This window comes from Coturnix japonica, chromosome 3 (genome assembly GCF_001577835.2).
Source record: "Coturnix japonica isolate 7356 chromosome 3, Coturnix japonica 2.1, whole genome shotgun sequence".
Lineage (NCBI taxonomy): Eukaryota > Metazoa > Chordata > Aves > Galliformes > Phasianidae > Coturnix > Coturnix japonica.
In genome coordinates, this window is record NC_029518.1 from 85,303,564 (window position 1) to 85,328,069 (window position 24,506).

Consider the following 24,506-nt stretch of genomic DNA (forward strand, 5'->3'; position numbering starts at 1 on the left):
AATATAGTTCTAGTATTGCTATGGGAAAGTAGGAGGAGTTTATGTAATAAATATGTTTCTTGATACAAATGAAGAAAAATATATTGTAGATGTTATTATAGTACTGTGCCCCAGCTCTTCAAAAAGGTTTTACTTTAGCCCACACAGCTAAAATTAGGTGGTTCAAGCAGAATATAATAAGTATTTCCTTTCAGATAAATGACAATTTTCTCTCAATCTCAGAAGAGACTTCCCATTCGGACCTCTCAAATGTGTGAAGCATAAGGAAAGGCAAGATGGGCAACTGCTCCAGACTCCAGAAGAGGGAAAACCACCTGCAACTCTGCAGCTGTGGCCTCCCTCCAAAGTCCCTGCTGCTTCTGCATGGCGTCTGGCACACATCTGAAATTGGAACTACAAACAGACAGGACATAAAATGAGCAAAGGTAAATCATCTTTCTCTTCTGTCCAGCAGTTGTGCTGTGGTTTAAGCTCAGCAGGCAGCTCAGCACCACGCAGCCACTTACCTGCTCTCTGCAAATGGGATGTGAAGAGAATGGGAAAGGTAAAAGACCAGTCCATGACCACCCTATGATTCTATGAAGAATCAATGACACTATGATTACTCTATGACATTATGAGGAATCTATGACAACTCAGCTATGACTCTGTGATTCTATGATGTCTTATCAATCTTTAACTACATTACATCTCATTGATTATGACTTCTTGATTCTTATATCTCTAGAATGACTCTAGAATGACTATGAATCTATGATGACTATAACTCGTGGGCAGACATAAAGAAAATTTCCTAGGTAAAGCAGAAGTTGCATACAAAAGCAAAGTAAAACAAGGATTTCAATCATTACTTTGCATCACCAGGCAGGCATTCTGCCACTTCCAGTAATGCACTTTGGCCAGTTTAGCTCAGCTGTTCTGGTTGTGTCCCCTCCCTGCTTCTAGTGTACCCCTAGCTCCTTACTGATAAGTCAATATGATAGCATCCCATACAAGCCTCTACAAAGAAAATTAACTCTATCCCAGCTGATGCACGACATACAGACAGAAAATCAGGTGGAAGATGTCCCAGGATAACACAAAATGTTTGGACAAACAATATCTGAAAGGTCACACAACTATGAAATGTCTTCAGCAATGGTTTCAGCTCATATAATAAATGCACAGTGGTTGTCCTGAGGTAAAACTATAATGATGGTACAGTACAGGAGTTTTAAAAATGAGATGTAGCCAAATCACACATACACACAATAAAACTAAGCAGATTCTTTGATCTGTATCAGACAGCACTGTCTTAAAGCTAAATACCTATGAGGAGGATGAAAATACAATACTGAAGAGATGAGAGAAGGACTGTATTTAGATTGTATTCTGGATAGATTTCACCAAAACTCACTCTGAGGCCACTTACTTTCTCCAGAAGGAGTGAGGACTTGGACAGAGGTTCAGTACAACAGTTCTACAGGCTCTTCCATTGCATTCAAAGGAAGACAAATTAGGCCTGTATCCCTTTCTGAAACTACAGAAAGGGTAACTCATTGTTTTCTTCCAACTGCAAAACTGCCAGATCTTTACTCTTTTTGAAGTTACAAAAAGCAGTCCCATAAGACAGCTAACTTCAAAATAATTCTTTAACCCACCCATTCTTAAAACAAAGCAAAATAATTTGCAAAGCAAGAAGCCATTGTCAGCTCATTCTCACTTCTTCAGTTTGATGATTGGCATGTGCAGTTCTCAGTGAGATCTGTTAGGAAAGAAACATATAGAGATCCACTGCAGGTGAAGCAGCAGGGGGAAGAAAAGGCTCTCAGGAGCAGCGTAGTTTCAAGTTAGATTGAAATGGCTGAGAGACAGTACTACCACGGTGTTTAGTCTGGAAAGAGGAAGTGTCAGTTTTCTTCAAGGAGCTCATATTCAGCCTCAGGAGCCATCACCACTTTTCATCTGGGATTGAAGATAGAGTTGATTTCAGCTGGCCTCCTAAGGAAATAAAGTCTATGTTGTCCATGTTTGACTTCTTCCCCTCAGTAGCTTGTGAATCATTTTGCCAGCTTCAGCTATTTCTGACACAGCGTTAGAAGTACTGAAGATATAAAGACTCTCCAAGAACCAAGAGAGTACACAACCAAGTGGAAGAGAGGAACTCCTGTCCAGGTCCCTAACAGTGGAACTGGCAGGGGGTCAGCTATCATTTGGACATCTAAGCAGCAATGAGATAGAGCTCTTTGGAATCACCTAGCCATAGGAAAATTTACTGCTTGCCTCTCCTGTTAGCTATCCAACAGGGTAAAACAGAACAGAGCACCATGGAAAGCCACACTGCATCTTTTTATGTTGTGTTTGTTGTGTTGTGTTGTTTTGTTTTTCAAAAGGTTCTTTGGAGCCTTACAGTTGGCAATCCTTTCTGCTATGTTAGCCGAATGAAATACCTTGTAAATTCTGTAAGCCACTATACTCTATTGTCTTCCTGTCCATCTTACTCGGTACTAAGAATCTGCATTAAATGCATACATTCCCAAATTTCACATTCGGCAAGACTAATCTATTGGTATTTACAAATAACGTAAAGAGCTCCACATTCTCCATAAACCTAGTTGTAGTGATTCTTTATATTTAGAAGATAACTTCACAGCCAGGACTAGCAATAACTTAGGTTCTGTTTAAAACTTTCTTAAACTCTATGAAATACCTTTATGACCCTAAAGTCAACAGATGTTAAATAATTACAAATAAATAAATAAAAATTCCTGCAGATTCAGAGATTAGTTTGAATGATGCTATACTGAAATCTATGCCTTCTCTCACCACTTGGCAAGCAACAGAAATTGTAATTTAGAGTACTATACTTTTACAACATAAAGCTTAAACAAGATAGTCAACATGAAATACAAGTTTACTAACATCTTACCTGGACCTACTTGGAGCAAGTAACAAAAAAGAGCAGCTAGCTATTTTTCCTTTTACTACTTCATATGGCATTATGCAAGAATAATTTCCCTGGATTATCATAATTAAGCAATACAGATTATACTTTCATTTCAGCCATAAATATTTTCACACTTCCATTTGCACCTATAAGTAGCTCACGTAATATTTATATTCTTTGCACTGGGCCATGTAAAAGCCATAATGAGAGTGAAAAAAAAAACTGTCAAGATCACTTCTTAGAGTAATAAAAGCTGAAAATCTTACTAAATAAAAAGTATGATTCTCCAGGAGCTCGCAGAGAAATCCAGATCAAAATTCTGAAAAGCCACTCTGGATTTTGGGTGCCTAATTTGCACTGCTGTAAAGACAAGAACTGACTGTATTGCATTTTAAAAATCCACACTTATCAGACAGACACTTCACTTCTGCCCATCCAAAAATGTTTTTTACAAAATAATGGGTTTTCCTAATTATCTTGATCCTGTAGTGTGTATTGCTAATACATAAAAACTTAGCGAGGAGGGAAGAGATATTTTTCTGGTGTATTTTATTTACTCCACTGGTAGGTGAGATTTGCTACCCATCTTACTTAAAACTACTTTTGCCTTTGATTTTTCACTTAGATGCTGGTTTTTCTCATCCTTTTAATCATCTATTCTAAGACATGATTTTTTTTGCTAAGATCATAAATATATCATAAAAAGCAAAGGTATTTCCTCAGCCAAATTCATCCTGTTTTTCTAAGACATATTCCAAAAATCACATATTTGCTCCTGTAAATATACATGTTCATTTAGCAACAATCTATTGTTATTCAACATCTATAGAAAAAAGTAATTGAATTATGTTTTATTTTTTATTATCCCATTTTCCATTTTCCTTCAGTAAACACCTTAGAAGAGTTGAAAGTTTTGTGTTTCTTGACTCAAATATTCAAGTGAAATATATAGTCTTCCAAGAGAAGAAATTGATAACAAAATCAAAAATCTTTTATTTACAGAAAATACATTCCTTTTCCACAATAAAAGCAATGCCAAAATTGCAAGACCTTTTCTTGGCTTACAGATTCAGGTGTTTTCAAACAATTCTTTGCCAAAAGATTTCCTTCCCCATTTTTTTCTGAGAAACACTATGGGAGGTTTCTCCCTGCCCCTGTTGTACTTAGCTGCTTCTCTGAAACATGTAAAGCTGACTTCACATCAACTCATTGACTGCATTTTTAACAAAATCCTTGAAGGAAAACATTCAGCTGAATTCTTTGTGTCATTGTCCAAATTTCTGTATGGGTAGTGGTTCTCCATTGTTTATAATTAATGGTATTTCATTTTTCCTTTATCTATTCTGAGTGAAAGGTGGTTATCAAGACACAGTACAAGACATACACACTCTCCCTTCTACCCCAATATTAAACGTGCTCTTTGCCTTCAAATAAAAAAGAACAGCAATTTCCCCCACAGTGTGATGAAAAAGGAACTTGTGGTTTCCAGATAATACAAATTAAACATCAATATAACTGCATGATGGTTCTAATTGGTTTTACAGCCGTCCAAGTATGCCTCACCGCTTCCCACCCAATTTACTTTCCACCACCCAGGATGGGCATCTTTCACTGAGCCCCCAAGGAACATTTCTTGTTGCTGTGAATTCTGCTGACTGAGACAGGCCTTCCTCATTTTGTTCTAATGGAAAATTCATCTCTGTCACAGGAATATCCTGCCATCAGTCTACACCAAGAGCTCACATTGAAATCAATGGGAGCTTCACATGTATTGTGCAGGTAGGATATCATTTATTAAACACTAATGGAGTCCTGGACCCGGACCATTAAAAATCAGCCTAGATGCAGTCAGTATAAAATCAATGACTCTTTGGGAGTGGTGGTACTTTTATTATTATTATTATTCTCTATTTCTTTGCTTTGTTTCCACTATATCTAGCATGAGAATTGGTTTGATTTTTCCTTCATTACGAGGAAAATATTTTAACTGTTTGGGCAGTCCAACTTAAAAACTGTAGCATAATAAGATGACTTCTAGAAGATGACCTGTATTAAAGGTAGAGTCAAGTTAGTCCCGTGTTGATGCCTGTAACATGACAAATTGTGTGAAAGGGATAAAAAATTTGTAATTTGTCTTGTATCTCTCATGATAGTCTCTAGAAGATCTTCCAGGACAGTTAGAATAAATGAGAACCAAAGTTTATTACACATAAAATGAATCCACCTCACCATCTTGTACAAATTGTGATATTTTTTCTTTTGTTTCCCCCCAATTAAAAACAGTCTGTGAAGCTCCTGAGTTGTCCTCAGTTTTCTGTGCCTGTCTTTGTCTGCCTGGTGATCACAGGACCTGACTAAGGTAGGGACGGAAGCTCGTGATGTGGAATCATTTCAAAGACTGTTTAGTTCAGAAATTAGTCTCCTGAAGCACTGAGATGATGTAGAGTCTCAGCACATTGCTTTTGATCCAGCCAAGTCTATGTATTCTTGTCCTGTTATTAATGAGGAAAAACAGACCTGAAGCCTTATTTTGTGCTATTGATCATATTTTGAACCACAAATCACTCCTTGTGCACAATCTTTCAGCTGCCTACTGTGAGGAATTCAGCAAGTACAGAGTGAATTTCTAATCAGCTGCGACTGTTCAGTGCTGTGGCTGATAATTATGCTACCAGAGCCTGTATGTGCAAGTGTTATACATTTGTATTTGCTTCTTGCTGAGATCACACAGTTGGGAAAGCAATCATGCTCCATTACTCCTAGTTTTGACTCTTGGCCCATATGGCTGCTTGCAGACACTCTTTCAGTGCTTTACTTCATTTATAGCTAACTTGGTTAATGACTCTTTGCTTGCTGCAAGTCTCCTGATCTGCTGAAATTTGCAGCTGTTCTTTGTTAGTAGAAATGGTAAAAGCTTCCCCTATCTTATATTGTAGGACTCTGTTCTACCTGGCAATAACTGAACTAGCCCTCTTTCCTGGAATACAAGGAAGGGAAGGACTGAAGCAAGTGGTTGCCCTTTTACTAGTAGCAATTTTGTCAGTGAATGGATTATATGAGAAGTTTCGGTTTAGCTTCAGGGAGTACCAGAGTCCTGGGATTGCTTTACTTAAGGTCACAAATGATTTATCACCAGCTGCTGATTCAAGTTAAATTACAGTACTCCTGCTGATGGATCTTTCTGCTGCTTTTGATACAGTAGATCTTGGGGCTCTGCTGAATCGCTTGAAGTAATTGCTCAGATTATGAAGCAGTGTCCTGGATTGGTATCGTGCAGAATTGATAGAGTATTATCAGGTTGTAACTTGGCAATTGTGGATCGAGTTCTGCCTCACTAGTCACATTGCTCCACAGAATATAATGTCCTATAATTCTCTCTCTTTTTCATTTGTTACAGAAGTGGACAGAATTCTCTAGCAGTGTAATATTAATTTTCACTGCAACACAAACAATACATAGATATATTTGTCGTTTAAAATTCAGTTTCTTGCTGCAGTTTAGGCCATATCTGTTTATTTTACCAAAGCATGATCTTGAATCCTCACAAATGGTTTGAAACTGAACTGAGATAAAAGATAATTGCTTTTGCCAAATCCTCTCTGTCTACTAGGTGGTTCTTTCTAGGCAGTCAAAACTATCTGCACATATCTAAAGTATATATCTGGATATCTGGAGCTGGTCAGATCACTTCCGTGACATTAAATCTCATCAAAATATGCTGCTTATTTCAGAGCCGAAATTCAATTGTATGGAAAAAACATCTGTTTAGGTGAAGTTTTAATTAGTGAGGGATTCAAGATGCAAGGCTATTAGTCAGTTCTTATGGGAGAGACAGCCCAGTTTGAAAACGCAAGATTTTTCATCACAAACCAAAATCATTTAAGAGAAGCACTTAAAAGGTTCTGTTCCCATGCCAACCAAAAACAATGATGACACCACAAGAGCTGCCATGAGGTGAATTACCATCCTCTGAAAAAGAATGCTTGAAAAGTTGTACCTGCACCATCATATCAAGATCACTGTGATCTTCCTCAGCAGAGCATATCATCCATGACACCTGGGCCCATGTGCTGAGGGCTGGAGTGATGAGGGGCTCTGTCATGATCACTGCCAGTTCACTACTGGCCCTTCAGTGCCTAGGAAATGGTAATTGACAGGAACACATGATGAGAGGTTCAAAACAAGAACAAAAATGAAAAAAAAAAAAAACCAACACTTTCCAATCCTGAAAAAAATTAATAATTCCTAGTCATAGAAAAGATAAAGATTCAATATCTAATATTTTTGAGAAATTAGGACCTGGAGGAAAACGAAATCATCAATCAGCATGTATTACTGCTTACATATCTTAAATATATTTTTGATATTCCAGGAGGTTAAACTGGTTAATTAAGATTTCAAAACTTTCTGTAACATTTTTTTAAATAAGACTTTACATTATTAAAATTCTGTAAATACAAAAAGAAATCAATAAGAAAAGGAAATGAATCAAAATCTTCCCCAGGAAAACTTCCAGGTGAACAAACGAGCATATAATAATGCTCAGTTTCTATAAACCTCTACCTGTTGGTTCATCTAAATCTCTACCAGTCTTTCCCTCTTTGTCACCACAAACCTCTAGCACTTATTCTTAGAGGTTTCTCTGTTTCCTAAAGGCAAGGACATGCCTGGCCAAATTCACACATATTTCCTCTTCTGTCGCTCTTTCAGCAAGCCTGGCTCAGTGAGCAAACTTTCATCCCTGTGGACATAAGCATGGACCCTGTGAATCTGTGTGCTGGGCACCATAAGATGCCAGGACTGCATAACACTGCATTGCTTCAGAAGCTGCGGATCTGTCTCTGAAAAATCAGCACCATCTGTTTGAAGAGGCCTCTGAGATCTTCAGGTCAGGTTCTCACCTTCAAAAAAGAAGAGCAATTCTGCTTCCCAGGGCTCTAGGTAGATTTATCTCCTTTGGAAATGGCAGAGAGCTTTTAGCAAGGCCACTTCAAGATCACCCAGTGAACAAGAAACCTGCATAGCACACACAGCTGGATGCAATTGCAGTCTGAAGGGCAGAGCTGACCATTCCCCAGAGCAGCTCACACTGTTCAGGCAAAAGAGGATACAGAGGTTCTTTAATCCCTCTTCTCTGGGTCACTTTCCTGCAGAAAACAAGGGCATAATGGGAGAAATACTGGAAAACCCCACAGCCACCAAACTTTCCCTTCCCCGGACTGGGTAGAAACCTGCAAGTTTTTGCTTTGTTGTAACAAATTGCAACATTGCTCAGTAACAAAAATATCTGTTTATTGGACTAAATCACATCAATAATTGCTGTTTGGAGTGCGTCACACAATGTGCAGTAACAGGCTGCTTGGGCAAACAGCTGCCTGAATAATTTGGTAAGACAAAGACTATAGAGGAATGGAAAAATATTTTCTCTTTACATATGCTGGGTACAATGCCACCCCCACACTGCTGCTGACGGCCACAAAATGCGCAGTTCTGCTCTTCGTTACCCATGGTCTACAGGGTCAACTGGCTGTTACGCACTGGAAAAATATTGCAGATGTCTCATTATAACTCAGTGCATTAATACCAGCAGCCAGCCACTAATCCCCAATTATCCTCATTGCTCAGCACCTGATCTTGAAAGGATTAGGAGCATGAAAAACAAACTAAAACAAACTGCACTAAATATTTAAATAAAACTATCAAAAATCATATGACCATTAAAATATCATAGGAAATAACTCTAATGCATTGTTAAGGATTCTTGTGGTGATTTTATTCTTTACATTATCTCAACTGTCGAATAGCCCTGAAAATCCTCATGTTCTTCTGCCTGACTGTGTACAAGGTGCTGCAGAGTCCATGCTTAGTTTTAGGTTGCTTGATGGCAGTCACTTCCTTCTTGTAGATCAAGATACTACCCACAGCTACTACATTAAGAACCATAACAACTGTCAATCATAGTAATGCACAACTCTTAATTAATTAGCATTTGTATTTTGTTTTATGATAGCTTAAGTAAGCATAGCTTCAACAAACACAAATTGAATGGAGGGACAGCTGTATTAGGTTTATTCAGAACACTGGAATATTATACTAGTTATAATAACAGTCCAGAGCATTTTGAAAACTTAAATGTCTTTTACTTTTCTTATTCTGCTACTCTCTATCAGGTTAATCACGCACCCATGCATTTTCTGAAGGAAACAACAAACATTTTCATTCTGTGAAGCTAATCAATCTGGCATGAGAGGAATCTTGAAGAAACATTTTTTATTGGTGGCAATTCCCCACTTACCAAGTAAAAAATGTGTATAGTCAATATATTTCCCCATATACAAACAAGTACTTATATTACATGACAGGGATTATGCATTTAATATCAGGACGGGTGGGATTTGTTATCCCAAAGACTGTAAATACAGCTGTATGAGTGGAACTAGTGAAGTGGAAGATTGCACAAATCTTCTGTTGTTACCAGATGTTACCCTGGTTCATCACTGAGGCTCATGTGTTGTGGCCTACAACACTATTTCAACTTCCAAACAGGTTCATGTCAGAGAGCCTTTGTTTTTTCAGACTGAACAAGTTTGAATGGCTGTTTTGACTGCAGACCATCTGAGTCACCTGTGGGCAGCACAGAGACATATGCATTTACTAACAAATGCATGTAGCAATGAATTGGTTGCGGATCTCGGGAAATTTCTAGCCAGCTTTGCTGCCAAAGACAACATATCATGTTATGACAGCCTCACACTTCAATGGGAAGGGTGAAAACCTTAAAAGATTTCACCTCAGTTAACCACTGGCAGAAATAGTACTTCACACCTTGAATACTTTCTTCCCTTATATTTTCTTTCCACATTCTAATGCATAGTTTTCTCCTTCAGTCTCTGAGATGACACCCTTTCCCACTGTCTGAGTTTGACTTGACAATACAGTCCAGCTCCGCTATCACAAGTACTGATTTAACTGCTATACCCAAAGAATATACTTTATTTTTACATCAAGTGGTCCTTTCTGACCTCTGTCTTCATTGTTTGTATCCTTGCTCTATTTATACAATCTATTGTTCTATTTTTATTGTTACACTGCTTAGACTACTGCAGGTAGAGCAGTCTTCCCTGTCATAACACCTTGTCTTTGCATAATTTCCTACTGGAATATGTAGGTGGGATTTTCAGAAGTGTTTAACAGTGACAGTATTATAATTTGACAGGCATTATAATTTGAATATATATATATATATATACTGTAAATCTTAGCTATGTACATACAGTCATGAACTGATCAAATCTGTATTTTGTCTTTTGTCTCACACTTTGATCCTCCAGTGAGGCACTCTGCTGATAATCACTTATTTATACAAATGACTTTTTATACATTGCCCAAAGACAGTTGTAAAGGCTTCAGGCATTATCATGCACTGCGGATGGGGAAAGGAGCTAGTAAAAGTGGACTTAGTTGCACACTGGAGATGTAGGAGACATATGCTCCTCTGAGCAAAATAAGCCTTTGACATAGGACTTAACAAAACTGTGAGAAAAATTCTGGAAACAACCTAACCAAATTCACAGTCTACTATAATTAAAGATTCACACTTAATCTTCCCTGTAGGCACTGTTTGAACTTAATTGTTTTATAGTCTTGATGGGTGTTCACTGTTCTGGGTCCTGGGGGTTGGAGTTCTGATTTTCTTTTGGGTTTCTGATGTGTTTTGTTTTTTCTTACTCTTTGGACCACAACAGATTCCCTCTGAAATTTCCTCTATATCTGCAGATATAGAATTCACACAACTACTCTTCAAGAATTTGTTAAATGCCACAAAATCTTGCTGTGTAATATCTCTGCCACCATTTTTGCTCCACGCCATTGGTCCTCATGTCAGTTTGCCTCTGACAGTTGGATGTTTCAGTACCTCAGCTTTGTCCTTTGACCCAACTTCCACCATGACATTTTAATTTCAATATTTTGGACTCTAATTTGTATAACACTAGAAATAATAGCACACTGATGAAGAAGTGGGAGAGGAGAAAAATGAGCAGGAGAATTTCCACAACAACGGGAAGAGGCTATTAGAAATGAAGTTGCTTAGAGATAAGTCCTTCTCAACCCAGGCCATTCTATGATAATTTGGGACACAGTGTTTTATAATTGCAGACCTGTGGTGTTCTGAAGTTAGCACTCTTAAAGTTCAAAGACACTGAGGGGAAATTGTACCTTGTGCCTCAACTCACACAGGTCTGTAGCAGTAATCTGCCCCCTGAGCAAAAGAGCCAGGATGAATTCATGGTGGGCATCTGGGAAAGCAGCAGCCCTGTGGCACCGGCAGAGACAGTACAGTGTAAAATGCTTCCCTCTCAGAGATTAGGGCCAGGGAAGATCACTTGATCTGAACTCCTGGGACCTCCTGCCTGTAATTAGCCTGATTTGCTGCTTTAACCTTTCTCCTTGCATATTCCCAACTAGCGAAGCTAATTAAAGATCCTGAACATGTAAGTTTCAGATTGGCCTGCAGTGCCTACAGCAGATTCCCTGCATTTATCCAGCCCTGCAGACACAGGTTAAGACACATGTGGAAAGACCCTCCTTCTAGCTTGGCAGGCCAGAGACAGAGTCTCCTCCCTCCAGCCCCTCTAAACACCACAGAAGGAGGATACATTAGCTGTGACTGGAGTGGATTGTATAATTATACTGTGCTTGGCATCCTCCACTTACTCAAAATATGGCATTTCTTTCGAGTGTGTACATGGTCACAAAAACAGAAGGAGGCAGAGCCTGTTGTCCCCACCCGCCATGGTGGGCCCATATGGCTTGCTCAGATGAGAAAGGTTAAACATACAGAAAGCATAGGAAAAATCCATCTGACATGGTTTTCCATGCTCTTCTCAGTGCTGCTCTGAAAAAATAATTATGAGGAAAGCATAAGATTTGAGACTAAGCAGCACTTTGCTCTCTTCTCCTGGATAATTTTCCCCTTTGGGATCTTGACTTAAAGACCAAAGAACCACAGGGCTGGCACTGCTTCATGGTGATCCCAGTATCATAATAGTGCTAGAGGCTCAGAAATGAATAGCATATGCCTGGCTGGATCAGGCTGGTTGAATAGCTTTGAACATCAAACCACCTGACCCTTGACACAAGACAGGTTGATTTATTATACTGTTAGCCCTCTTGACAACATGCACTGTGGGCTTGGCACTGTCTGGTCATTTTTCAAGCTCTCTGCACATTATTGGCACCTATATCCTCTAACACATTACATCAGGCAGCTCAGATACAGAATGCTAAAAGCTCCTCTCTTCCTCTATCCCTCCCTCCTTCCCTCCCCCCTACATTTCTTTCTTCCTTCCTTCCTTCCTTCCTTCCTCACTCTCTGTTTTTTTCAAATAGTGAATGAATATGTGAACCTAAGGCAAGATAAGAGGTTAATGTTTTTATCAGTGGAAAGAATAAATATACATGATGTAGATGAGGTCAAAAGGATGAAGTAGAGGGTGTTACACTATTAATGCATTTGCAGTGATGCCTATTAAGTGATGTCCAATTATTCAGAAAAGATATTCCCTGATTCAGGGAACTCATGGCCCTATAAGAAGTCATATTTTTTATCTACCACAGAATAATCCAAGCCAAGGGACAGTCCACGAACAGATCTATCAGTAAAGGAGTCACAATATCCTCCACATTTCAAAGGGCTAGAAATTGTCACTGGCCTGCAGGGATAAGAAACTGCATTTCTTCCATGGCCACAGCCACAGGTGTGGATTGCAAGGACAAATAAGGCTTACCTCTAAAGCCAGGAGGAAGAGTTTATGGCTCTTGGACTACATGCAGTTTGTACATGTGTCTTTAGTATTCATCATATGCATAGTGTCCATGTGCTACATCATAGTCATGGCTAGCAAAGGAACTACTGAAGAATGTCAGTTCACAGCTATGGGAGGAAATAAATCAGTTGTGGCTGTTTGGACCACTATCATCTTCCAACTCACTTTCCCATGACCAGACTGACTGCACACCATCACAGAGCTGTTTCCCGTGCAACCTCTGTCTAGACGAAGAACCAGTTCAGAGGCCTTTGGCTTTTCTCACTACCTGAAGCAGACTGTGGGCACCAGTGAAAAGATAAAACACTGACACTGATGAAAATTCTGGCCAAGACTCGATACAAAAAAAGACAATAACCTCGGTGTAGTCTTGGATGAGCATAACTCTGTTCATGAAGTCTTTGTCAAAGTCTTCTATAATAACAAAGTAATCTTCAACCTCCCAGTAAGAGCAAAAAAGAAACTGCAGCACTGAGGCTGGGAATAGGGAATTGTATAGAAATAAATATGCCCATTAAAGCCAAAATAAAAGTGGCAGCTGAAGGATAAAGTGCTTGTACACAGCAATGGAAACTGTTACAAGACATCACAGTCAAATCACAATACTCAGCAAAAAGATTTTAGAAGTCTTCTTATCCCAGGCCCACATGTGGATACACCAAAGAATGGTTTTAAATGAGGTGTTCCACTGAAAATAGAAGATTTGTCCAAATAAGGGAAATGAGAAAGAGAATAAATTAAATATTTAAATGCCAAACAGTGATGTCAAGGAAAGTCAAAGTGATTATGGAAGTAACCTTTTAAAAACATGAAAATTATGGGAAAAACAAACAAACAAACAAACAATTCGCCTCTTTCCCAGCACAGAACTAGAAGTCCAGCCAGTGGTCACCAGTAATGATCAAAGTGTTCAGGAAAAATAAAAAAAAGACAAAACAATAACAAACTAGTTAAATGATTGGTGTGTGTTACTGTCCATCATACATAAGATTTCCATTTTGCAGTATTTCTCTGCAGAGTGGAAACTGTTTAAGAGTGGCTTCAGGGCTGAATCTCAGCAGAGCGCCTGAACAGACCCGCCCTGACTGAACTCATCCGCATGTCCGTAAAAATCTATGCTCTGCAAGTTGTAGTTTAGTTACATTAGCTTTGGTACTGAAAATGTTTTCAACTTTTGGAAAGATCTCAGAGAAACTGGGAACTGCAGATGACGATTTTCATGCTAGATAAAGTGGTTGGATCTAGAAGAAAGCAGAGCACTGGATACAAATCCAATACAACAAGTAGGTGTAGAATTTAGTTTTGTACTAGGATTCAGTCTCAAGTGGATTGTCAGCTGAACTGCAGCGTTGATAAATGCACAACCATAAATGCATGGGAAAAACAAAAGTAATATACTGACAGCTTATATATTAACTACTGCTGCTCAAGAACATAACATAAGAATGGTCTTTCTGAGTAAGGCCCATCTTGCCTCATACTCTGTACAACTGAGGCCAATAGGATAAGTTTATTGAGAAGTATCAAAAAGGCAGTAAAAGCTCCTCAGTGAAGTTGTACATTTTATGAACACTTTATAAGGACAGTTCTCTGCATGAAGATAGCTCAGCGGCCAGCAATTGTTAGATGAAGAAAATATTATTAGGGAAAGGAATTAACTGAAAAGGTGTAGCAAGCAAACCAGAAAACGTCATTATACCACCGTGTTAATGCATGGTGCGCAGGTGCTTTGATCACTACACTCAGTACATGTCATCTCCAAAAAGATATGGTGGAAGACTGTAGGGTAACAAAGATTACCAATAGGAATTCTTTCATTTCAGGACATTTTAAATAAGATACTTCAGCTTGTGAGAGATGAGGAAGGAATGATGTGATAGAAATACATTAAAACATCTTGAAAGAGGAAAGTGTTTCTTTTTCACTTCTCTCAAATAACATTCATACAGATTAGATTCTTTTAGATTTTCAGGCAGTTATGTAGAGGATGCATCTTCAAGAAGTTGCTCCCAACACTTCATGTTTTACTGCAGGACTTCAGAAAAGTAGAGACAACTCCTAGAAGTTTGGTTAAAAGGCTCATAAAACATTTCATTAACATATATTTTAATGTTTTTTTAAATCAACAAATCTCCATGACTCACTAAGGGGATGTGCCTTCTGATTTGACAGTTCCTGCTCCATACATCAACATCTTCTCATAGTATTTCTAACCTAGCAGTGTACACAACAGTTTTGCTTTTTCATTATGGTTTGTTTTTTCTTTTTTCATTCCATAATAGACAAGAAAAGAATATTACCTGTTTTGTTTGAAACTTGGACACTGTAGTTGGATTTGGAGATTCCTAGCACAAATCGAGTCAGGTGAACCACAGGACATCAGCTAAGGCACAGCAGGGGAGCTAATAATATCCACTTTCATTGTTTAGAAATCTAGAACTCACTCAACATGAACTTTTAAACAAACTTAATTTTGGGTCTTCAATTCTGCTATTTCATAAAGAAAATAAATTGTCTAATCTACAATTCTTCTGAGGATAAAGTGTATTTGCAGTTGATGGAAGAAATAATAGCATCAAAATTTATACAGAAATAATAAGATACAGAAAACAAAGTAAACAGACAAGATAAAAATCATAGATGTGTTTTCATACTTAAATAAATATTCAAACCTTTATCATTTAGGGCTGAATTTACAGAGGAAGAGATTCAGACTTGGGAGAAGGGGGTTGTTTGAAAGGAACATCTAAGTGTCTTAACCCATTTCTATTAAAAAAGGCTTTTAATTAATGGAATTACCTGCAATTTAGAAAGCAAAGAAAGTTCAGTTTTGTCTGGATTGAGCACTGTCAAAATGCTGTAATAATTCTCTGCAAAACCTATGATTTAGCTGTCATAAACATCTTCTAGTCCATTGGCCCCATCCTACTCAAAGTGTTCCTTACTGATTTCCACTATTTCACCCCTTCTCACATATTGCTCTGGTCATTCTGTGCTGCTGAGTCACAGCCTACTTTTGCACTCTGTTCCCCCTTCTGCCCTTCAGCTTCTCTCACATTTTCCCATGGATACTTCTCACTCTCATGGATACTGCTAATTCTGACACCTAGCCATTTTAACCCGGAGTTTTTTCTATATTCATGTATGTTTCCTTTTCTCTGATTCCCTGTCTCTGTTAAGATCATTGTTCTTCTTTCCTATAAGTTTGTCCAAATTATGTCACTCCTTCACTTCCTAGTGAGACTCAGCCCCAGTCTATGAATGGTGCTTAGAACTGTTACCTTATTATCCCTGTCAGCCCAAGCAGAATATCAGCAGCTTTTCCTCATATAAATACCTAAATAATCTCTTTCTATTAAAAAACTACTATCTAAAACTTTTTGTTATGGTTCTTTGTAATTTTTTCCCTTCTTGATGCAGTAAATCTCAGCCCATAGTACACATGCGTGTGGATCCTCTGGGCAGTGATGGTTTTGAAAACCTGTTGTATGACTTCCATGCTACCCAGACACATACCTATGTTCTCTCAAGCTCTTGCTGACACTTTCCCTCAGAGTATGCAGATTTCTGCCACTATGAACATAAGCAACAACTACAGGAAATTATTGCTAAAATCTAGATTGTTTTTATCTTCTTCTGAAGTGTTATACTTCAAGGCATAAGTACACCAGGAGAGAACTTAATATTAGTAGTAGTAATAGTAAATAAAAATACTAGTAGTAATATTATTAATAATAGCAACACAGAGAAAAGTGTAAAAGAACTCTACTCATTTACACCTCTTTATCTCTGTTAGGCCACTCTTGAAAATGTTTCCCTAATTTTGTCTGGTTTAACTTTGTACAATACGTATTTAAACACACCTGGCTTACATTTCTCATTTTTGTTAACTAAATCAATTTCTTCTGGACATGATTTGTTGTTGTGGATCCTGTATTTTCTATGTGACAGATTTTGTTTAAGTTTGTGCGGTGCCCATTTCTTCAGAAGGATGTTTTCTTCCTTGTTTTTCTAGAGGGCACCATCTAAATTCACTGACGAAGGATACTGGGAAAATGAAAAAGGAAGTACCTACTTGCAACTGTGCTATGAAATAAGGACTTCCTGAAATATCTTTAAAACCCAGCTGTTCTCCCCAGAAACAAATATTCAGAAAAGAATCAGCTAAAGTAAAATGTAGCATTGTCACAATGGAGCAAGCAGAAATGTGTATGTATTTTAATATTTTTTTAAATGTAAATTTAGTATTAAATATATATATTTCTAAATCAATGACATTTTGTAAGTACAAAGTCCTAGGAAGGGAGAGAGCATACAACCAACTTTTTATTTTAAAATGAGATGTGTTTAGAATCAACCCTTTGAAACAGTACATTGTAGTCATGAAAATATGTTTGGAAAGGTTTGATTCATGTCTGATCACTGTGTGAGTGAAACAAAACGTAACAAAACTGTGTATCTTATTTTTCTTCCTCAAAAGCTACAGATAATATTAACACAAAGGTGCTCCTTCCTCCAAACTTACAATGCTTTTTTAAAATGATAAAGACTTGTGTTCATCAAAGAGTTTGACTTTTCATTAACCAATTGCCAACTGAAGGTCATTTCCATATTTGTAAACATATATAGCTTCAAAAAACAATTATGAAAATAAAACTTAGAGTCAAGACCTTGGAAATCCAGAAACTCTGAAATTCCATCAGATAATCACCCATGCCAATGATGTTTAGCATGACTACAGCTATTACTATAAACTGCAATAAATTGCACCAAATGCTTTAAGAACTGATCCATAACAAAGAGATATCAGTATTTCCTTGAGTTAATTTTGTTATCGATTTCTAACACTATATAAGATCTTTCTCTCCCCACTCTACTCAACTTTATTCCTTTTAAAGAAATCTCTACTTGTATTCATTCTATTCTTTGTAAAAACATTAGTCAAATTGCAATGGTCAGACTGAGTATCAAGACAATATTCCACTAAATCACCAACAAAGAAATAGATAGGAAAGTAATGATGATCAGAATGGAACCAATTACTCTTCAAAACAATTGCAATGTTCTGACTTTGTAGCAAAGAACAGGCACTCACCTTTATGTATATTTCAGCATCACATGGGAAAACGCTCTTGCAGCTGGCAGATGAAAGGATTTCTGGGAAGTCTGTCCAGTTGGCCACAAACCATTCAACAGAGATTTGACTTCATCTGCATGTTCTTCCATGTTCATTTGAAAGGGACATTACCAAGCTAAAGAGAGACAACTCACAGACTTCATTAAGAGTATATTTATCTAATTTGACAGATCCTGTGTAGTATCTCCATTAGCTACTTCTGGAAGAGATTAAAGAAGGACAGTTGTCATGAAATTCACTGATTAAACAAAGATAATAATCACTATCAAATCAGAAGAGTTCAAGATGTGAAGGATGATTCTGGAATAAAAAGGAAGCAGAACAAAACTTAGAAGACTAAAAACTTTTTGTATGTATCTGTGTGTGCCACTGGTCCATCAAGCTGGATGCAGAGAAAGGGAAGGACAGCAGTAAGTTGGCTAATCACAGAAATATAAACTACCATACAATGGCACCTCTTTCATTCACAGTCTACAGACAGACATTGTCCAAGGCCTGATACCCACATCCCTTCTCATCCAACAACCCTGACACCTGTAAAATGACTGTGGAAGCCCAGAGTAACCATATGGAAGCACCACACAGGTACTGCAGTGCACTCTGCAGAGACATAGAGACATGGAATTTGAACATTCTCATCCAAATTAAACCCAAAATGAAAAATTCAGTTCCCTGTCAAGTGCTGTAACTATAAAGCTACTGCTCACAGACAAAGCATCTGAAAAACATCTTTGTAGGTACCTGTTCTCATGCAAGGGCTGTGACCTGTGAATAGCAACATGATCTGCAGATGTGACAGGGACAGTTTGTCCCATGTTTTGCTGCCCTCCACCTCTCACAGAATCTCAGATGTTGTATGACATGCATGTATACAAGCAGACTCTGTGTTGAACAGTGCCTCAGGCTATACATACTCCCAGCATCCACCTTAGTAGGATTGTAACACAGGTATCCAAGTAATCATCAGGAATTGTTAGCTCAGGAGGAAGAATTATCACCTCCAACTCAATTCTATCAAAGGCAGAGCTAAACTGGCAGCATGCAGGCTGCTCATACTCAGAGATTTCTAGATGTCTCCCTGCAATGTTTTTCACAGTAACTGTGATATCCAATTCTCCAAAATAAACTCCTCATTATCAGAGACAACAGAGATTGATGCATTCTTCCAAGGAGGACAAACAAGTTTTGAACTTATTAAAATGTTGAAAAGAACAAGGATGGCAGAATTTGGGACACTTGATTTTGGGATATTATGTGTTTCTATAATACTGCAGAGAGACTTTCCTTATTAAGTGTAGGAGAGCTTGTTTACTCTGCATATGTAACACATCCGAAAACAAAATCTATCCTTTATCATATTAGATGGTGTTTATTTGACTGATGGACTGATAGCTGGGCCACAGATTTTAATACCAAAATCATTTTTAAAATCTATAATTTCTAGTTTGTCTGAAATGGGAAATTTAGAGCTCATGAATCATTTGCTAATACAACATTCTGTTGCTGTCATTGTACAGAAATGGCATGTGTTCCACGAAAAAAAGTGAGCACCAACGTAACAGTGTCTGCAAAGGAGGTGCAAAAGATGTGAATCAAACAAGTGTAAAAGAGATTGATTTTTGTGAGGAAAACTGTTTTTCAAGGGTTTGATTTCTACTCTAGATTTTGCAGCATGGTGCTGAATATCCTCTTCCAAGCTGCAGTGAGCACCCAAATGGCACAACATTCATGCAGCCCCAATTTTAAGTCTTTGGTATTGTGCCAGATCTAGCTGAATTTTTGGACAACAGATAGGTAGCTATTCACTGAAAATAAAATAAAAAAATTAAAACAGCAGAAGAATATCTGGATTTTTTTGATATCTCAGAAGTACTTCAGAAATGCATTCCTCTTAGTGAAAATACTATTTTAATTATTCGGTAGTGGGGTACAAACATCCAAAACAACTTCTAAAAGTATATTTGGTTCCCATCCAGCACCAGCGATAGAGCAGATGATCAGACTAGGCTGGATTTTAAACCAGATAAATACTAACCAGATAACTGGTGAGACATCCGTCTTGGGTAGGGGGATTTTTACTGTTTTGAAATAGACTATTTAGTTTGAGAGACAGTCTCAGTTGTCACTCAAAATTCTAGACTGGGAGTGGCAGTAGAATTTTAATTTATTTTAGATCTATGCCATCACTATCCCTATTGAAACAAATGCAAGTCAGAAACACAATAAGAAAAACAAGAAGTGCTAATAGACTAATTTGCAGTACAGCAAAGAAGACACAAAATAATGGTATTTATTATAAACTTTGATGTGAGGATGATATTTCTTTTTAATTCACAAAATTAAAGAAACTCCATGACATTATTTTCCAGCTGGGTATCTCCAGCCAAAATTTTATTTCATTTCTTGCAAAAATTCATAATTCTGTATGTCACTCCAAAAGTAATGTCTCCTATCTATTTCAATAACACTACTTGATAAAGCAAATTCTCAGCTACAAAACACTATTTTTCAACATAGACACCACCATTAGCTGTGCATTTTTGCCAGCGATGAACAAAAGCCTGTATACTACAGTCATAAAAACTTGCACCAGCAGAGGTGACCTACTGTTGCTTGCTGTCACCTCTGCTGAAATTCACCACCCAATACCTCACTGTGCTCACATCCACTGGTCTGGTCTCCATAAATGTTCACCAAGGGTCACAGAATCATAGAATGCTTTGGGTTGGAAGGGACCTCTACAGTCATCTGGTTCCCACCCCCCTGCTATAGACAGGGACCTCTAGACCAGGTTACTCACAGCCCCATTCAGCCTAGCCGTGAATGCTTCCAGGAAGGGGGAATCCACAGTCTCATTAAGCAACCTGTTCCAGTGTCCCATCACCCTAATTTTCTCCCTAATATTCTCCCTAATATCTAGTGTAAATCTACCCTCTTCCAGTTTAAAACCCTTCTCCTTGTCCTGTCGCTACATATCCTTATAAAAAGTCCCTTCCCAGCTTTCATGTAAGGCCCCCTTTAGGTACTGGAAGGCTGCTACAAGGTTCCCCCTGGAGCCCTCTCTTGACCAGTTTGAAGAATTCCAGCTTCCTCAGCCTGTCCACACAGGGGAGATGCTCCGATAATCTTCGCGGCTCTTCTGTGGACCTGCTCAAAGAACTCCATGTCCATCTTGTGACAGGGGCCCCAGAACTGGATGTAGTACTCCAGGTTAGGTCTCACAAGAGCAGAGCAGAGGGCAAGAAGCACATCCCTCAACCTGATGGTCACACTTTTCTTGATAAAACCCAGGATATGGTTGGCCTTCTGGGCTGCAAGCACACACTGCTGGCTCACACTGAGTCTTTCATCAACTGATGCTCCCAAATCCTTCTTCTCAGAGTCAGTGAATGTCAATGGGTACCATTTGTCTACAAGCAGGAATTCAGTTCCACGCATTGCTTCATATGCACTTCCATATCAGATGCCATTTTCAGACTGCTGTCACACAGCAACAAAATGTAATGGAATAGTGTCAGAAGGTTCAGCCTCTACTGTCATACCACCATCTGCCTTTGATGTTGTAGGCCAACATAATAAGTAACATAGGAGGCATTACTTTTGGAACAGCCCTCATACTCTCCTTCTGATCAAGTGTCAGCCAAACTTCTAATTTACCATTGTTTTGGTTTAGAGAGAGGTCCATTTAAATTCTTTAGGTTTTGAAGGGGAATAACTTCCACTGATACCATTTAATTTGTTTTTAAACCATAATAGAGTTTCACCGAAACCATTTTGCCATCATAACCTTACATTGTAATGACATCTTAACAGCACCTTCAAAAGGGTCCTTCTAGACTTGCTTTGAAATAGTTTTCCCATAACAACTTCATATCTCTGATGGCACTGTAATGATTTCTTCATGAGGTCATGAACTAGCAATGAATCCCTTTCGCATTTGAAATCCTACAGTTCCTCATTAAAGCCTCTGCCACTGTGGCATTGTTATGGGATCTCCATCGGATAACAATGAAACCATTTTCTTCTGATACATTAGGTTTAAGCAATATTATCACTCGTACAATACAGTCACAGGTTAGGAAAAGGTAAGCCATACCCTTGCTTATTTCAGCATTTCAGTTCAGCATGTGATTCAGGAGGCTGAGGATGTGCACTATAGCTACTGAACTAGCATCACTTCTCTCATAACAAAAGTGGATGGTGAGTTACACAGGTTTGAGCAGGGAATTTCAAAAGAACAAAATTTCAATTAAAAAATAGTTGAAGAGATGCTTCATTGTTTCTGTGCTTCAACTCATCACTGAGCTTCAATTCTCTTCAGCAGCAAGTATTAGTTTAGGTTTAAACCTGGATTCAAATCTTCATTCTGAGTGTTTTGCTGTATTAAGAGTTGGGAAGAGTTTACAGCACTGAATTCGCATTCTGATATGTTGCACATCTACTATACTATTTGCTGTAAAAAAAATAAATAAATAAATAAATAAAGAAAAAATGTGACAGAGTTGTTGATCTACCAGGTTCACTGACATACTCAGACCGCACAGATAATGATTCACAGAGAATGCTCTGCAACAGCCCCAGATCTCCTGTCAAATCTCCACTTCTACAGGTAATGATAGGTCTTTATTCACCTTTTCCGTGTCAGCATGAATACTCCTGATACATCCTATTTAATCAAGTTGAGCAAACAAAATATTGCTCCCTTTGGCTTCTCAGCACAGGCTATGTGTTGTTCTGCCATACTCCTAAAGTCTTTGCTGTCCCATTTTCTTATGAACTTGGAATAGTAAGAAGTACTAAGTAATAAGCAAGAATAGACTTGCACCTCATGCTAATGAAATACCAAATTACAGTGTCTCTGATTGATACTCCTTATGCTGCAATTAAACAAGTTCCTTCCTTCACACCACTTGCTAATTCTGACTATTCTTAAAGTGGAGGAACACTCACCTGTATTTCCAAGTCAATATACAGATTATTTGCTCCCTCTGAGAACAAGCACCCTACTGGTGTTGCTGAATGTGAAAGCACTTCATAGAATCATAGAATGGCTTGAATTGGAAGGGACCTCATGGAACATCAAGCACCATGCAAAGTCAAGGCAGCCCTAAGGTGAACCATCTCCTCCTTAGAGATACCAGAATGCTTCAAGGTGTCCAGACCTTTTTGGATGAAGCAACTCCTTTCCTTAAATACATGAAGGAACTCTCTTGTCCCTGGAACACTTAGCTGCATTATTTTTATGAGGGTGCACTACTTCATGGTGAGCATTCATTTATGGCAGATGTGTTGAACATCTTAGCCCTTTTCCAAATGTCAGCATATTTCCTGTGCTCATCCTTTACTTTCTTCCAGAAAAGCTGGGCTTCTAGGGAAGAAAGGGAGGGAAACAATCAATAAACTCTGTCTGCAGATTACAGCTATTTGAGCCCAACAGATTGCTCCTCTTCTGATGCACCACTCCAGCAGAAGTGAGTAGTTTTTCTCTGCCTCTCAGTAAAAGAGAAATAACACATTCTGATCAAACAAATGACTTCTGCTTTCAAAAATGTTTCTGTACAGTTCTGAACTTTATAATGACTTTATAGCCAACAACTTTAACTCCATCCTAATTTTCAATAATAATCAATACTGTATTATCTCCATATGAAAATAGTCTTCCTGGGCCAGCCAAGTACTTAATACAAGATCCAAACAGACCCTATTACCTTTGGCTTTATAACTCTGAATATGTATATGGTTTAAATCTTTTCCACTATCATTTACATTTCATTGAACATATGCCTACACCAGAATGGCTATTAGAAAAAAAAGGTATCAACAATCAAAATCTTTTAAAAATTCAATAAATTAAGCCTGAAGTGTTAAATTCCTCCAATTTAAGTGGAAAACGTTTTCTCTTTTTAATTTTATGTAGCTGTATTATCTCAAGTGTTAACATCCTTTTACCTTTGACATTCCTACAATTCAGCGTACAGTTCTAACACACCTAATATAAAATAAGTTAAAATAAAGTCAAGAAAGCATAAGGATGGAGCTCCAGCCGAAAAAGAGACTAGAACACAAAGGGTCAAATTAATGCATGATGCCTGAAACTTGGAACAGGTAAAATGTATTAAAAAGAAGGACTGGAAGTACTGCTATATTCCCAAGTATACAGAGAAGATCAAGTGCTGCTCGATAACAGCATCACCGAAAGAATACTGTGCATGTGATCTTAGCACCTGAACTATAGCTTAATATCAGCCTTTTCTGCAGACTTCATGACGCGCATACACAAACTGGGGAGGTAAGGCCTGATGGACAGACTGTGAAAACGATTAGATAAAGAACAGTTAGATAAGACAAATGTGTTGAAGTAAGCTATTTGCTGCAGGGCTAGGAAACTCCAGCGCCTTCCTTGGAGTGTCTGGAGGGTGTATTACTTCTATGTAATTTTGCTTGAATGTTTACTATCTTTGAGCAAAGCGGGCAAGACTTATGAGCATTTCCAGGTTACGAATTTCACAACCAGCAGAAGCTGCCACTGGGAAGTGCCCTTTGCTACCACTGAGCAATATTCTGAAAAACCACATTCCAGAATGAAAATATTCGAGACTATGTCGGGAGCTGACAT

The 24,506-nt window shown here is 38.1% G+C and overlaps 1 long non-coding RNA gene across 1 annotated transcript; it reads right to left on the reverse strand.

Annotated features, from left to right (window-relative positions):
* Positions 1-3,941: 3,941 nt before the first annotated feature.
* LOC107312180 lies at positions 3,942-21,276 on the reverse strand. Its single transcript, XR_001554424.2, has 3 exons — positions 17,849-21,276; positions 7,828-8,073; positions 3,942-7,062 (listed from the first exon to the last, which is right to left on the reverse strand). It is a non-coding gene; the product is annotated as an uncharacterized LOC107312180 (long non-coding RNA).
* Positions 21,277-24,506: the final 3,230 nt, after the last annotated feature.